The sequence below is a fragment of the Scleropages formosus genome, chromosome 19 (assembly GCF_900964775.1).
Source record: "Scleropages formosus chromosome 19, fSclFor1.1, whole genome shotgun sequence".
Taxonomy (NCBI): domain Eukaryota; kingdom Metazoa; phylum Chordata; class Actinopteri; order Osteoglossiformes; family Osteoglossidae; genus Scleropages; species Scleropages formosus.
This window is the reverse complement of record NC_041824.1, coordinates 12251639-12264889: the sequence shown is the minus strand read 5'-3', so window position 1 is coordinate 12264889 and position 13251 is coordinate 12251639. Positions and strand designations below refer to the sequence as shown.

The 13251-nt window shown below is 46.0% G+C and overlaps 1 protein-coding gene across 2 annotated transcripts in view; it reads left to right on the top strand.

The window, feature by feature from the left end:
• Positions 1 to 13251, top strand: part of gmds (GDP-mannose 4,6-dehydratase) — a 216638-nt gene that overhangs the window by 138641 nt on the left and 64746 nt on the right. The window lies entirely within an intron of this gene.

The window sequence follows — 13251 nt, the reverse complement described above, 5'->3', positions numbered from 1 at the left end:
TTACCTACTCCTTTGAAAAAATAAAACGTCTTAATAAAAGCAGCAGCAGCAGTGTTGCAGTGTGACACAGTGGAGCAAGTCAGACCTCGTGTAGTGGAAAAGAAAGAGGAATGAAGAGCTCTGTAAGCCTGGCAGAGCGGTGAGTTATGGCTGCGACGGTCTTCCAGACGTCTCAATGACTGCAATAAAAGAGGAGGAACTCAAGTGGAACAGAAAGCTGGAGAGGGAGCAATCTGAAGCCTGCACACCACCCCCCACCCCCCGCACCCCCGCCACCCATTCCAATGAGACTTTAACTCCCTTGGTCTCTAGGGGCTGGAGGAATGCTCGACCCTGAGGGTCTGGGAACATCACATAGCCCAGAATGGAGGAGTTTTTTCTTTTTTTTTTTTTTTTTAAAACCACCAAACGGTGTATGTGCACCACCGGACCAACAGGTTCCCGCCATCAGTGTGTCTACGGGAAAAAAATGTGCCGTAAACTGTACTATAGCTGCCTCCCCGTGTCGGGCAAATCTGCTGGCCTCAGTTTAGCACTTACGGTTACAGCAAATTGGTTTGAAGTAAATACAAGAAAACCACCAGTAAAGTTACTGTTTTTGTCACTGCATCTGATATGTGCCGTCGTACATTTCATCACGCAGCTCAAGTCTGATTTAATCAGGTCTTTTCTTGTCTGGCCGAATCTTCAACGAAGCAGTTGGCCTCAGTGTTGAGCAGCTGTAGACTGGAACCAGTGCCATCCAGTGAGAACGGTGGGAACCGCTAATGAACGTTTGGAGAATCTGACAGGGCCCTGAATCCCTGACGCGTTGGCTCCTGTGAGGGTGGAGTCTTTCATGTTATTCATGGACATATGAGTAGAAACGTGCAGGCCCAGGGAAGTGGGGGGCCAGGGGCCTCATGGTGGACCCAGGGGGCTCTGTGCAGCTGCATGCATGCTGGGAAAGGGGATGAATGGGGATCCTTCATCTCAGATAGCAGACAACATCAAACACGCAGCTGTCTTCGGACACACTCACAGTGCACACTGGGGCTTGTTGAGAGGTGTTGTGCTGATAGCTTGTTGACAGAATAAAGGCGCGATGGCTTATAAGGTTTTGTATTCAGGTACTCGAATTGAAAATATGATTTCGGACATTTGTGATATTACAAGGCTGATAATATGTTTGGGTGACCTCAAGGGCCAGTGAAAGTGAGTTCGGTCAGGATTCAGTCAAACCGGGCTCTTGATAAAATTCTTTTCCCTGAGCTTCATTTGTGGCCTAAGGTCCCCCCCCCCCCCCCCCCAATGTGTGGTGTTTTCACGAAGAAAGATTGGCCCGTTTCCCTTTCAACTTTCAGGGGCAGGTTTTTGGACTTAAGTTGCATAAACAGTTTTTGTGCAGATCCAGTGTGGAGTTCTAAATGGTCTGAAATGAAACTGATCAGTTCTGACAACCTGTTTGGGTTTGAAGCTGCCTGGCGGTCAACGAGTTGTCTGATTGGCAGGAGGCCATTGGCCTGCCGGACACAGAGTTGTCTGATTGGCTGAGAGCCCCGCTAGCCTGCCGGCAACCAGGTTGTCTGATTGGCTGAGAGCCACCGGCCTGCCAGGCACCGGCTCCATAGCAGCGCACACCACGACGTCCTACTCCCCCTGGTCCGAGAGAATATGAGCCTCACAGTCCCAAAATTGTTCCCTGCCGCCGCCGGGCCCCCTGCGGCACCATGGAAACACTCCACACGCGCAGAGCATAACGTGCTGTTGTCCAGAGCACGGGGTTAAAAATAGCCCCAGGTGGCACTTCCTGGCTCCGAGACCAGAGTAAAGGTGCGGTAGGGGGGCTGCGTTCCCCTTGGTTGCCTGTGAACTCCGCCGTCCAAGGAAAACAGGTGGGTTAAGCCTGAAGAGAGGCATCCTCCATGGAGGATTCACGGCAGAAACCCTCAGCCATTGTTTTATCACCCCCCCCCCCCCACACTCCTGGCCTTGCTTCTGCCCTACCCTGCCATGCTCAGTTTTATAACATTATTCACCTCTCTTCAGCAGATGCTTTTCTCCAACGGAACACGCAGTGATTAGCTAGTATTTGAGAAACGCCTTTGTTCGAAGGTGACTTGCATTGTTAGATCGATGATACTAAATTTGGCCGTTCACCCATTTATGCAGCAGCACAATTCAATGAGTGCACACACTACTGGCCATTTGGAGTCACCAGTTCACGTGAAATGTGTCTCTGGACTGTGGGAAGAAGTCAGAGCACCCAGAGGAACCACAGGGGGAACACATGGGAAAACATGCAAACTCCACAGGTTCCAGCCCATGCCTGACCAGATAGCCTAGGTATTATGAGGGAGCAGTGCTGTGCGCTCTGTCACTGTGCTGCCCTATGTAAAATTCAAATTCTGTGGAGTTATGTGCAGCAACTTGAATAAATTACCAGTATAATGGGGATATGGCATGAATAAGGTGCCCTGGGACAATCATATGTCTGTATCTAAAGGTGTGTGTGTGTGTCTACCCTGAATTTTACACTCCTTTAAAGAAAAGAGTCTTTTAAATGATTGCATGTGAATGTTTGCAGACATTCAATTTTTTGATGTAGAGCTACACACTGAGGTTGCGAAAGGTTGTTATCTATCCTTCTATTTTTCTTATTTATAATGACATTTCACCCGTGAAGCATCTGGGACGCTGTTTTCTGCAGCCTTCTCGGATTTCAAATTTTGATCGGACTTTTCATCTATGGGGGTGTGGTGGCACAGTAGCTTTGGCTGGGTCCTGCTCTCTGGTGGGTCTGGGGTTCGAGTCCCGCTTGGGGTGCCTTGTGACGGACTGGCGTCCCGTCCTGGGTGTGTGCCCTCCCCCCTCAGGCGTGCGCCCCGTGTTGCCGGGTTAGGCTCTGGCTCGCCGTGACCCTACTTGGGATGAGCAGTTTCGGTCAATGTGTGTGTGTTTTCATTTACATTTAGGTCAGAGTTCCTCCCCTCAGGCTGTAGCTATATAAAATTCCACAACGAGTTCCTTGCATAGAAGTTGTCTCCGTCTGCTCCAGGGAAAGTGAAAGCAGGTCACACCTTGCCATGAAGGACGCTATACAAAATTAAATTTCACCGACAGTCAGAAACATTCCTTCAGTTTTGCGGATGTAACCAAACTGCACAACTATGTTGGACAAGGAACAATGCAGTTCTCATAACTGAAATGCAGGTTACTGTTAAAAATGTCTATGTATGAGACTCAAGTCATATACTACACTCAAACATTCCTTTAGTGCCGCATCACTCACTTTTTTCTCTCCTTACAAAGGAAAAGGGTGGGGTGTGCTTTGAATAAAAAGCATTTTTATGGAAGGTATAGTGATTGGCGTGATCTCACACACACACACATACATGCCTGCTTTCTTGCCCACCTCACACTCCTGATAACCACAGTAGTACCATCAGCTACAGCAGCTCTTCTTCTTTAGTGTCCTGGGTGGCCGCACTGGGGCCAGCAGGTGGTGTACTGTTTTGAGCCTCCTCCTCCCACTTGATGGAATCACGATCAAATCTTTTCGCTGGTGTAATGCCCTTGAGCAAGGTTTGCCCTGAATTGCTGTGGTAAAAATTGCCCCACTTATATAAACTGGTGATTAATTGTAAGAATCTCAAACAGCACTTCTCCCTCTGTTTCTCTCCCATCATCTCTCGCCTTCCACCTCCCTCTTTGTGTCTGTCTCTCTGCGGTGTCGTAATTGAGTCTTCTTTGTGTCTCTGTACATCTGCGGCTCTCAAGTTACACGCCCACAACTCCAGGATGACGACTCTGTCACCCTTGTTTCAGAGAAGAGACGATGGTTACCTTTAAAGTGGACCCAGCCAATGTGATTGATGGTTACAGGGGCTCATACCTCCACCCCCAACCCCAGGTTGCCTTGGTGGCGTAGCGTTTCGTGTGTTCAGCTGTGTGGGTGACCCTGTCGGCGCCAGTGCCCCCCTCCCTCCGGCCCCCACACTGTGACCACGCTGCTGTCCTCTCCCTGCCCTGTCACCTCCCAGCAGGTCAAATTGTGTCATCGCCACCTCACTCGGTCCCCAGAGGTGACTCCATGTCACTGCGCCATGCATCCAGACTGCTCCTCTCGAGGTGCCATCTCCAGCTTCAGCGGTCTCAGTGACAGCAGTGTTCGGCAGGCTTGTGGGAGCGGGGGCTGGTGCCGTTGTCATAATTCAGAGATTTGTTGCAAGGCGGCATGCTGCTGCCTAATGTTTGGGGTCAACGCCCTGACTTTTTTGTTCCTCAGCATCAACCTGCGGATATGTCCCGACATTTATCAAGTGTAAACAAAAAGCTGGAGCTCCTGTCCAGCATGGGAATGCCATAGGTCCTCCTTGTACTTTTCCAGTATCCAGTTTGCTCGATGACTGGGTTTAAGGCTCTGGAATCCGATCTGACCCATTGGTGACGCTGCTCTCTCTACTGCAGCGCCCATGGGCACATACAGTGAGCTGTGTTCACAGGGCTGGATGGCACCAAGCTTCGTGTGGGTAGCAATCTCTCCCATGGACCTCCTTCGGACAACCACAAGGAGCCTGGAGAGCATCTGTCGGGAGTGCCTTGCGGTGATCCCATTGCCACAGAAGCCTTTTACAGACCAACTGGGCCTGTCCCTAGCCCATTGGACTTGTGTGCATGTGTGTTTGCGTGTGAGCATGTCTGGGCACAAAGCCTCCTACTGTTACTCCATCCCAGCAGTGTTTATACTACAGGACTCCTCTGAGTGCCATGGCTTCCCTGTTTGTCTCTGGTGTTGTGTCTCACGGGGCAGTGGCTGCTGCTGACTGAGGGGTGTGTAGGGTAGTGTGTAGGGGCCCAGGAGGCTGGAGGCTTTTACGGACGTCACTCCAGTTCAAACTGACACGGCATCGTGCCGCTTCCCGAGCTTGTATGTTTTAACTGCGCAAGTGTTTCATCCAGAAAGTTATAAATTTTTGATTATTTCCTTTGGCCTTTGGCTTCTATGGGGAAGAAGCAGTTATGTATTGTGTGTTGAACAGAATATAAACAGTTTGCTATACGTACCTTTGGCATCACTCTTTCTGTGGTTGTTCTCTCCTTCTTTCTCATCTGTGACCTCTTCTTTTGCTTCAGGAGATGCACAGGAGCTCCTTGTTCAAATTGACCCCATCTCTTAACCCTGGCAAGCATTCCTACAAAACTCTTCCAAAAGACAACCGTGCGCATACCATGCACGTACCAGAAACAGATGTTTTTTTCCCCCCGTCTACCAATTGGACTGGTTACTTGAACACAGGAAAAAACAAGAGAACGTGTCCATATTTTTCTTTTTTTACCCCCTTCCTCGATTGTCTTAGCTGAGAGCTAGAGATTGTTTGTGGGAAGCAGGAGGAGGGAAAGGGATGTTTTGTGGACTGTCAGAGGCAATCCGCTGTCTGTATTGAGCTGTAAGCTCATGATACGCGGTTGCGTGGCAGCTAATTACTACATTGGACTATAATTACCACTTTAGTCATGCCATAAACTACAGCGGACATTCAAGCCAAACACTACTGTTGTAAAACTGGATTGACTACACACCTCTGGGAGGAGTAAAAGACTGAAAGGCTCAACACAGGAGTTGGATTAGAGCCTGTTGCTCAGCCATTTGAAGCACACAGAAGAATAGTTAAGCTGGGCACCAGCTGGTTACAGGTTTATGTTCTAGTTGTTCCTTTGCTGTTGTAGTAAAACGTGATTTATTTTTGTATAATGTACATGTGGTTTTATGCTGATGCCTTCGTGTGCTAGCTCCATCTCAGTGATTTATTACTAATTACCATATTATTATCACTAGTAATTTAGGGTTAGTTGGTAGCATAGCAGCGAGGGGCGTGGTGCCACAGCGGGTTTGGCCGGGTCCTTCCCTCTGGTGGGTCTGGGGTTCGAATCCTGCTTGGGGTGCCTTACGAAGGACTGGTGTCCCATCCTGGGTGTGTCCCTCCCCCTCTAGCCTTCCACCCTGTGTTGCCGGGTCAGGCTGCGGTTCGCCGCGACCCTGCTTGGTACGAGCGGTTGCGGCCTGTGTGGGTGTGGTAGCATAGTTAGAGCTGCTGCCTTTGGACTCAAAGGTCACAGGTTTCAATCCCACCTCCAACTATCATATCCTTGCGCAACGTACTTTCTCTAAATTGTGCCAGTAAAATTGCCCAGCTCTATAAATGGATAAATAATTTAAGTAACTTAAAATTCTCAGTTGATTTTGAGAAAAACATAAATTTAAGTGATTGTCACTAATTGTTGTTCACCGTGGTAGCGCACTGGGTGAAACTGATGCTTCGTAGTGCCAAAGTTGCATGTTTGGGAATAGGTTTGCATCTGCCTGTGTGGAGTTTGTACGTTCTCCCTGCATTTACAGTCGAAAGACATATATGGGTGAAGGCAAAGGTAAACCACTTCTGTACCTTCCCTTACCATGTAAACCACAAGAGTGGTCATTGAATCAAATGTGATGCTAATTTGCCTTAAAGTGTAATAATTTTTAGCAGTAATGTTGACACTTCAACTCCACAACAGTTAATCAAAAATGTTTTATCTGCAGTGATAAAGTGAAATTAAATGAAACTATGTTTCATAAGATTTTTAAAATTTTTTTGTTTGATGTTGTGTGTAAGTGTGTCAGTCAAAATCAGACAATGTCTACAACCGCTTTCCCGAGCAGGGTAGCAGTGAGCCAGAACCTAACCCAGCAGCACAGGGTGCAAGGCTAAGGGGGGAGGGGACACACCCCAGCCAGGACGCCAGTCCACTGCCAGGCACCCCAAGCAGGACTCGAACCCCAGACCCACCAGAGAGCAGGCCCCCACCAAACCCGCTGCACCACCACACCCCCATCAGTCAAATAGTTTGTAGTAATTCATAGAAGAACTTCTAAAGGTGTTAAGTTGCAGCAGATCAGCAACAAATCAATCCACGTGTAGTGGGCAAACCGTTTTGGTAGCTTGTACTGTCCTGTGCTCGCATGTAGGTCGAGAGGGAGGGGGCAAGATTATTGAAATGATCGGATTATCTTGGCAGTTTATGACTTGCTTTCTCTCTCCCAAGGTTATTAAAACTAAACTAACTTCTTTTTTTAACATCCAAGCTAATATATTGCATAGGGCTGCAGTCTCGATGCCTGCTGGACTCGATGCCTGCTGGACTCGATGCCTGCTGGAAGAACGCCGTTTTGCATGTAGCTTGATTATTATCTGCTGCCAAAATTGTTCACAGCTGGGCTCTTCACGGCTGACGCTCATCTAGTTTATGTATCAAGACTGCTGGAATGTAGACAATTACTCCTTTCTTTTTCTCACAAAACCCCAATATATTTTCTGTAAACTGTTCTCTCAAAAATGGCCTTGTTTTATACTTTTTTAGTGGACAGTGGGTTTGATGTATGCAGTTTCCAGACAAGACTTGAGCTGATTGGATTGCATTTGTCATTAAATAGTCCACCTGGGTATATTAAGTTAATCTATAGACAAAGAGGAAAAGCACCCCCTTTTAAAGTCAATTTAATATGAATTTAAAGAGATAAAATACATATGGTTTGTGCTTTTTAATGTACGGAAGGGGTTATCCTTTGACCTGACTGGAGTTCAGCAAGGTTATGCACAGGTGGGTAAAGTGGAAAGGGGATTCCTGCCACCCAGTCTGAAGTTCTTCTGCAGGCTAAATCATACCAGATTGGGTCTCAACCTTCACTGCTGTACTTGTGAATCCCAAGGTCAGTAGGCTTCATCGTGGTAAAGTCAGCCAGAAAACTGTCTACCCTTCTCTGGACTCATGTGTTGGGTACCAGATTTCTTAAATTAATTTTTGCAGTTTTTTTTTTTTAAATGTTTTTTTGAGTGCTACAAAAGGAAGTTTCTGTATTTAAAAAAATTATATGACCTTCATGTGCGCAATCTGAGTGTGTGTATGTGTGCATGTGCATGTTCGTCTGTGTGTAGGTGTATGTGTAAGGTCTTTGTATAATGAAGCTTTGGGGGTGGGGGTTGTGCGAGCTTGTCAGCTTGAAGCGTGTTCTCCCATGTTCAATGAGCACCTTGCAAATGGTCTCCCATTTTAACCCATAATTATTACAATTAACATAATGCACGTATTAACAGACTAAAATTACTTCCAAATGCCTTTCTTGAAAAAAAAAACTACACATGCCCAAAGAAAAGGATAAGATATTGGGTGGTCATGGAATCAGCTCTCATGTAGGCTATGTCTGCATCTCAGACTCTTAAGACTGCTTAAGGTACAAGACTTTTTGGGTCAGGCTGTGGGTTTGTGGGCCATTCCAGCTTCCATATACGTTGGATTTTATTTCAGTTTGTGTTTGCGTGAAGGCCGAAATTTTCCATTACCCACCGTGCCCAGCCATGTCACCATGCGTGGGCCACAGGACCACACAGAGCATTTTGTCTTTGCTTTGTTTTTGTTTCGCTTCAGTTTTTTCCATTTGGTTTTCTTTGTTTCAGAGTGCAGAGCAGAAGTCTGTACCTCATCCCCTGTGCTTTAGAGTGCACCTGGTCATTCTTGGCAGCGGCACCCAACGCCATACCACTACCAAACTCATTGCTTCTACTCTGTGATAGAAATTGTCTGAATTCTTTCCGTCTTGCATCTCTGTTTTACTTTACATTGAAAAGGATGAAATGCCTTGTCCTGCCGTATCTACTCCACTAATACGATTTTGGGTACATTGCTAGGAATACACACCTTATGACCTTCACATCGAATCTCGCCGTGGTAATCGTGGATTTCCCCTCTAACACTCAGTTTTCTTTCGTTAAAACGGTAGGCTGTGTTTTCTTAATCGGTTCCAATCCCCTTGGTTTTAGTGCATATTTCTTCCCAGTCAGCACCATCAATACAGAAACCATGGTAGGAGTGACATCATTTGTTGCATCTGTAGGCGGGGGAGTGCTGTAAACAACCACATGACTGCAGAGTTGAACTACAGCCCCAGGAGTTAGGCTATGAATAACAGTGGTTCCTGCTGGTGGCTTGCGTTCGAACAGTTACAGAGCGAAATCTTGGAAAGATTCAAATTTGATGAAACGCTTGGTTACCCTGCCAGTGCAGTTTTGTTGTTCTTTATCTCTTTCTGTTATTTGTACAGGTTTTCCTGGTGGGTCTTCAGTGAATTGCGTAGTTGTAAATTGGCAATGCCTAAGTGAATGGCTTTAGTAAGCATTTTCATATCGTGGCTCTTTAAATATTAGTTTTGACATTGAAAATGTAATTCACACACTTGGCAATTTTATACAAGTACTGAACTTCAAATGACTCTTTCTTCTTAGTATTTTTATGCAGTCGTTTCTTTTTTCTGTAATCCGTTAGTCCACAAGGAGAACAGACAGCTCCAAGTTGATATTTTTTTCCAATTTAATTATCCATTAATCCAAATAATCTGTGCTTTTTAGTGTTTATGCACTGGCAGCCAGTGATAGTGTGTTATCACTGAATGTGCCGTTGACAAACGGAACAATAGATAATACAGCAGTGGTTATATTTACATCAGCAGACTTGATAAGGTGCTGGTGATGCTACAAAGATGAATGTATTGCTTCAGAGAGCAGCTTCTCCATAGGTACACCTCCTGCATATCTGTTTGAAAAAAATCCCTTTTTTCATAAGAAGCAGATCTGTCTTATTTTACTCAGCAAGACTGCACGCAGCTCAGCAGGAACTTCTTTGCACAGCAGCCCGTTTCCCATGAGCAACGACTTGACTGTTCTGCTGTGAAATAGAGTTCAGTATTCTAGTTGTGCTAGTTGTTTTGGATAAAAGCACCTGCCAAGGAACTGAATGAAACTAATATTTGAAAGTGACTATAGCGGAGGTGAGATGCCACTGATGGTTTTTCTGTTCCAGAACAAATCCACAGTGGCTCATTATCAAGTGCTTCTTTACGCCATCAGGTTCTTGTAGACTGCTAGAAGAAGAAAAAAAGATCCTGGAATGTGGAAAGAGTCGGCCGCTTGACTGAAGGACGAACTTGGTCTGACCGGGAGAGTATGTAATGAATGCTGCTTGGAAAACCACATATCTGCTGCCTGACAAATGGGCTGTTCTCTTCTGATGCATCCGCAGCACAAGGGTGTCTAGCTTTCGGGAAAGCCTCTCTCTGTTTTAGACGTTCCATGCAAAGAGCCCCAAGTCAGCAGTACCGCTGTTGCTGACCCCCCACCTCTCCAGGCAAAGAGAAGCTTTACTGGTCTCCGGTAATAGCGGCATGATGGCACAGGGAGTAGCACTGATGTCTCACAGTGCCTGGGTGCTGTGAGAGGATGTGGGTTCAATCCCCGCTCAGTGCTGTGTGGAGCTTGCATGTTCTTCCTGTGTCTCCATGGGTTACCTCCCACAGTCCAAAGACATGCTGGTCAGGTGGATTGGTGACTCTAAGTCACCCATAACAAGTGAGTGACGGAGTGTGTTTCACTGATGTATGGGTGAGTAAGTAGTGTGTCTAGCAGTGTAAGTTACCTTGGGTGAATAAGGTGTGTGCTGATTACATTGCATAGTGCTCATGCAAGTTGCTTTGGAGAAAATCATCTGATAAATAAAGTAATGTAATAGTGCCTCTAAAATGGCAATTGGCTAAATTTGGAATCATATTGGGAAGCAGCAAGCTGGAGCTGCTATAATGACTGTGTTCCATCCAATGTGAGGACAGGCTTGAAAAGCTCATGTGTCACAGGTGGAACCTGCGCTAGGTGATACCCTGCAAGAGCCTTCTGTGAAAATTGAGGATGACGTCCTCTCCGTCTGAAATTCTGGCACATTCTAGTCTGACAGAACAGCAAATCCAGGAGGATCATACAGCTGACCACCTCACAACCATTTGTCCATATGAATAAGCACCAGTGTTGAGGGACCATGCGTATGGATTTATATTAATGCAGATTCTGAGAGCAGAAAAATGGATCTTGTTTTGTATTTTCCAGTTTCTCCAAGACATGCACAGAAACGGAATTATGCTGAATAAATGCATTTTTAACTGCCTCTGTGGCAATTGCCAGAAGCACAAACTGAAGGAGGCTTGACAGTTTCACAGAGGCTGGCGTATCTCTGCGTAAAGTACTGAAGCCTGAAACTTCGATGCCAAGACAAGTTCCTTGGATCTCATCTCACAAAAAAGGTCTCGGTAAAGTTATCAGTTTCTTTCAAAAATGAATTCCATTTCTAGGTCTTTTTTCGCCGATTTCGCGAATGAAAAGTTTTAATGTGGGTTATGAGGGAGCCAAAAAATAAATACATTGAGGAAACGAAGAGGCAACGCGAAAGCACTAAAGCGCTCTCACATCGAAGGTGATAGCAATGTCAATAGCATTAACTTTAAAGCAATAAAACCATTTTATTGTACTCAATCCCTTGAGCGCCGCTTTGGAAGCCCTGGCTTGGCTTTGCTTATCTGTTCAGTGTGACGCTAGATTTCTGGTTTTCATGAAGCGTGGAACCCACACCGGCTGGTGTTTACGTCTTGGTTACTGCTGTTTCGCAGTACTGTGCTTCTCTTTCCTGCCTCTATCCCTCCCTCTCAGTCTGGAGCTGGAATTCAGAGGGAGGCTCCATATACTCCACTGCGCTGTGCATCAGAATAACTGTATAATGACTTGGCCCCACATCAGTTTGGCCATCAAATGAAAAGCCAGGGGAGAGAGTTTTTAAAAAAAAAAAAAAAAAGACAGGAAGAAAGTTTTAGCCTCCTAGGAGTCAGTTCCAACAACCTCACTGTGAATATGTATTATTCATTGCTTGGTTTTTTCTTTTTTTTTTGTTGTTTCTTAAGATTCAGTCACAGATTTCCTTTCAGGCACAGAGTGTATAATGCGTTTTCCTTTCCAAAGCAGAGGAAGAAGAAAAAGACAAAGAAGAAAAAAAAAATGTGCTTTACATGTTGGCTGAAGCTTGTCGGTTATCGAGGTATCACTGCACACTCAGGTCAGCGTGTGTATTCCACCTTCCAAGAAAGTGTGCAGCGGACCGGTTGGAGTGGGGTGTGTGTGTGTGTGTGTGTGTGTGTGTGTGTGTGTGTGTGTGTGTTGGGTAATTGAAACAGGCGACGGCTACAGCACAGACAGGAAATAAAAGTAAGTCCGGTTCCTGGGACGGATTAAATTAGTTGTTTCAAAAGGCAGACGGTATCAGGATGAGAAGACTAATGCTGTGCGAGGTAACAGTGAGGTCACCGAGAACAGAGTCCCTCCCTAAACATGTGTTCTCTCCCAGCCGCTCCCAGGCTGCCCGCTGCGACAGCCGCCACATCCTCTCCCTTCAGCTCAGCAGGTCGCATTCAAAGAGAAATATCACACAGGCCAAAACTGCTTCTTACTGCTTTGGGCCATTCTGGGAACATCACACCATGTGTACCTTTTTATTTTATTTTCGCTGTGTAACGAACCAAATGATTGAAGCATGCGGATAATGTGCCGTCCTTCCAGCAGATCTCATCTCTCTCATCTCTGCCTTGGACCATTCCGGACCTTTCCGTTCGCAGTATCAGGTCAAAAGTGCACCAGTGAATAACAGGACCGACAGTGGCTTCGTCTTCCAGAGATCTGAATTATTGGTCATGTATTTAAACCGAAATCACGTGTATGCGAACGTCCCGATGATCCATACGCTACTCCCGGTTCTGTTTCAAGTTCCGAAGAAATGTACGTCTTACTTTCTCTGTAGCACACAGTAGGTGCTTTGTGCGTGAAGCTGCCTGATGTCCTGTTCGTTCCCGGGGCCGGATTAAATTTAGGCTTTAAACTGAGCGTATGGCTCTTACCCTTGGTAGAATCAAGGTTTGTGACCAGCTGAGAAAACTGTCGTAAGTTGGTTTTAAACTTTTCGTCAGCCTGGCTGGTTAAAACGCACTCTTTGAAGGCACAGTGCTACTTGCCCGCTTAGGTCTGCTGTATCTCATATAAATGTGCTACACACATTTTTTGAAAAATGCAAATGTTTCACTCCAGATTTTAATCTTTGGCAAGGGGATGCTGGGTAATTTTGTTCAGGACCCTGTTGGGCCAGCCAGCTCACAGATCGTGAGACGTGTATCTGGGCCCTGAATTCGTTTCGCTGTTAGAAGAGGACTTGGGTATTTTGCTTGGATTGTGGAGTTTTTTTTCCCCCGTTAATGACAATGTAGCATTAGATTTTTTTTTTTCTGTGCATCCTTTAGTGCTTTCTTCATTTTAGCCATTTGCCATAGAACAGTTTAACTCCAAAGACAAACAACCCTGTTGGGTCTAAATTATA